The 4168-nt window shown below is 39.0% G+C and overlaps 1 non-coding gene across 1 annotated transcript; it reads left to right on the top strand.

Annotated features, from left to right (window-relative positions):
- The first annotated feature begins 1094 nt into the window (after positions 1 to 1094).
- On the top strand, positions 1095 to 1238 carry LOC115445565. Its single transcript, XR_003938834.2, has one exon. It is a non-coding gene; the product is annotated as a U4 spliceosomal RNA (small nuclear RNA).
- Positions 1239 to 4168: the final 2930 nt, after the last annotated feature.

Here is a 4168-nt window from a genome sequence, read left to right as displayed (position 1 = left end):
ATTGAGAAACAACCATGCTATAGCCAATTCGGTCTCAAGATATTTTCTTTCTTATCGTCCATATTCAATAATTGTTTAGCATTCATTTATAATAACATAAATGCAAAAGTTTGGATGTTTGTTATGGATTCACGCCAGAACAACTGAACTGATTTGAATGAAATTTGACATAGAGATAAGTTATAGTCTGGAATAACACATAGGCTTCTTTCTATCTCGGCAAAATATACAGCGAGACTTATCTCTAAATTACTAGTTCACACGGGTGGAGCCACGAGCAAATGTTAGTTATAAATATAGGTCATACCCACTCGTAGACGATAGCAATGCCATGTAAAACTTTAAACGTCATAGTTCTTGCAATGCCATTCTCTTGCGCTGCAATTGTATTCACCATTCAGACTCACCAGGGACTTATCTTAACAAAATTAAAGGGAAAAAAGAAAAATAAACTTAAAAAGTTGTCAAATTATTTTCATTGTTTTTTTACTGTATCATTGTAGGAAGCTACATTACCCTTGAGTGCTATAGAGTATTTTTATCCCGGGAGTGGCTATGCGGGCGTAGTAGGAAACAAATGATGGTATGTATTTAATAAATAGACTTTCTTATTCACGCAATTGAAACCTAACAACGCTTTTCCTTCGCAGCAGTAAGGATTAAAACGTATACGTAACATACTCTGCCAATAACTAACAAAAAAAACTTTTGAAAGACTCCGTGATGTTACTGGCGTACTTTTAAGGCTTTATTTATTGATTGGTTTCTTGACAAAACCAAATGACAAGATAAAGTATTTAATATTTTCATGGCGTTCGTCTTAAAAGTTTTCTACATACATAACATCACACATTTTATCCCCGAAGGGGTATGCAGAGGCGCAACTAGGGCACCCACTTTTCGCCAAGTATGTTCCGTCCCATGATGTGATAGGGGGCGAGCCTATCGTCATATCGGGCACAAATTCCAGACTCCGGGCTGATACTGAGCAGAAAAACCCAAATATCACTTTACCTGACCCGGGATTCGAACCCAGGACCTCAGAGCGCTGTTGTACCGGACGTGCAATACAACTACGCCACCGAGACAGTCAAAACTTTGCGCAGAGGCAATATCGTAACCAATGAGGTTTATCCGAGGTGCGATTATTGCTAGTTGAAAACTTAAATGTTTTCTAGACCCAAAAAACAATGTTTTTACAAGTCATGTCAGTTTCAAGTTTGGAACGTCGCGTCACGTCGTCGGGTATTTTGTCAGTTAACGCGGCCCTGCGCTGTACGGCGTGTTAAATGGCGAGATAAATGTGCAAAACACGACCGCGGTTTCCCACTTCCAGGGGCCTTATTCTCTATCCCGCATGTTATTTGAACAGTGCGTAACAAGCACGTAACACAACGCATCATGTTTAGGACTATAGAAATTTGGCTTACAGAATACCATTCCACGCACATTTCTCGAAGATAACATGACACGGTCGCGTTACGCGTTTACACTACCATACAGAATAAGGGCCCAGGCTTAGTTATTTTTGTTTGTAACTTGTGTTAATGCCATTATTTACAACCCATGAAAATATAAGTGATCGTTTTGACCCTTGGATTAACGTTTCAAATGCTTTGAACTGGCGGAAAATTGTGTATGAATGTATGACGTATGTATCTATACTGTAGTCATTGTTATCGTAATATCAAAATATTACGATAACAATGACTACATACCTTATAAAACCTAAAATCTACATTGTAACACAAACATTGTTACATTATTCGTACACGACTGAGGATATACATAACCGACCTTTTTAAATGTAACCGTTCCATTTTGGTAGAATACAATCTGATCTCATTTCCAAGCGTTCCGTGCAGCCGAGGTACTACACTCGCTTCCTTCCACGAATTCGTAATTTTGAACGTTAGTATATCACAGGTTTATGAGTATACGTGAGTCAGAATATGTGTAACCTGCTTGGCAACTTCGACAAGCTCGGTTCCGTTGAGCTCATATAACATTTTATATTACATAATGATATTCGAGGCGGCTATTCATTTTGCATTTTTGATCATTCCATTTCCTTGCGATTTTAATAATACGATATGTTTCACATGAAAATTGCATTAAAAACTATGCAGCAAATCCTAAATGAATTTATAGCGAAGTAAAGTATAATATTACAACCCGCGTTCCCAACATAGTAACGATTGTGATGTGAACAAAACACGCTCGCGCAAACACCAGTCGGACCGCTTCTTGCCGCGAGATTACAGACGTGACTTAACTCCACTTAATGTTTTCTAGATATTGCATCCAATGACAGTACGCGAGCTAGAGAAATGATTGAAAATTCCCTTCCGAGTAGCGTGAAATGAGAGGAGGGTAGGCGCAGGCGGCGGCGCCGAGCGGCCGGGCGGCGCGGTGGCGCGGCGGCGCGCGGCGCGGCTGCCCGGGCGCATTCCTCCTGACCGCAGCCCTGTGTTTAGGAGTCACTGGCTTCCACTCCGCTCGCTTTTCTCGTGTCATGTTCGCAGTGGTGAACCCCTTGCACTAGTTATTATATCTACTTTTATTCTCTCAGTTGAAATTGGTTCTGGAATGCAATTTGTTGTAGTAAAGTGTAACTTTGTAAGCACTGATGCAAAAGCTAATTGAGATGAGCTTATAATTAAAGTTGCCCTTTGTTCTCTTTCCTAAAAGAAAACCGATATAATTTTAAGTGCACGAATAAATATATACTAAGTGAAAAATGCCATATCACAAATAATACCGTTAATAACCGTTAATGGTTGTGCAATAATTTGTAGTCTATTACGAGTACTTACACTGTTTCGAATACGAATCATTTGAAGGTCGCAATACCTACAACCGAACTCCGAAGCTGCAAGGAAACCTCGCTGTGCAGCGCAGCGCCCATCCGTGTCTATACCTAGTTGTCACATTGTAAACGCGACGACATCCATTTTATTGTACTTAGAATAAATTGATGTGGGCACAGGAAACGCGGCAAAGTTGGACACACGCTATTACAATTAAGTGGCCGACAAGACACCGATAGCTACTGTAATTATCGTCACGCAAGTCGGATCATATCGTGGACCGGCTTTCTAACAAACGCATTTGGAAGATCCCAATCCCACGGGGCGAACGTGATGAGTAATGTGCGGCTCGCGTCCGTGCCCCTTCCGTGCCCTCAGCCGCCATATTCACACGCAATCATCAAAATAAAAATGTATTGTGTTTCAGAATCAACTGACCCATCCGTTTGCTACAGAATATTATGTCATCTGACGGATTGCTACATGCTATTATGAAGTCTAATTATAATTATTTAGACTTCGAAATATTTATTATAATTGTTTATTATTCGTTATATTTTATTTATACTTCATTTGAATTCGGTTATAAAATTCTGTCAGTCAGTCATTATCGCAGTGACATTACTGGGCTTTCAATTTCAAGATGCCGAACCCAATGAAGCGCTATGTCTGCGAACTAATATTTTGTAATTTATATTTTTGAAAAGCATTGTTAATATTTATTGGTAGATAAGGTGCTTACTATCAGACGAGCAACATGCTGGCTTGTTAGCAATACGAATAAATTGTTTATCTAATCATTGAACTTAGCTTAGCGAACAACGGGCCGCGAACTGAAACTGAGATGTAGATCTTCAAGCCAGTAGCCTACCTCGTCATGGTGAAGGTTAATTAATGTTATATGTAAATAGAAAGTCACTTCCTTAGAGTATGTGAATTGTGGAGCAAATGACTTAAACTATTTCCACGCCAGGTTATACGTTATACAGCTTATAGCTACTCGCAACGTAACATAATTAATGTGATTTACTAAGTGAAATGGTGGTAAATATTAGGGAATCGGTCGGTTTTAAAAACGAAACCGAATAATTTGTCCATTATATTATGTGGACAATGTTTTGCATCTAACTCACATTGGAGAGTAATAGGTGCAGGTGCAAAATGATTAATATCAAAAAGTTCTGTATTTTTTACGACTACCTACCATTGCATTAGTAGTCTGTCTGAGGAAAAAGAAAATATAAAACTATAAACGTGTATCGCCGGCTGTATCAGTGATCGGAATTTGTATATTAAAGTGGCACGGACATGCTGTAATTAGCCGTAAATACATAATTAATACATAAAGCATATATTTA

This window comes from Manduca sexta, chromosome 28 (assembly GCF_014839805.1).
Source record: "Manduca sexta isolate Smith_Timp_Sample1 chromosome 28, JHU_Msex_v1.0, whole genome shotgun sequence".
NCBI classification, from domain to species: Eukaryota; Metazoa; Arthropoda; class Insecta; order Lepidoptera; family Sphingidae; genus Manduca; species Manduca sexta.
Note: the sequence above shows the minus strand (reverse complement) of the source record. Positions and strands in the feature narration are given on the sequence as shown.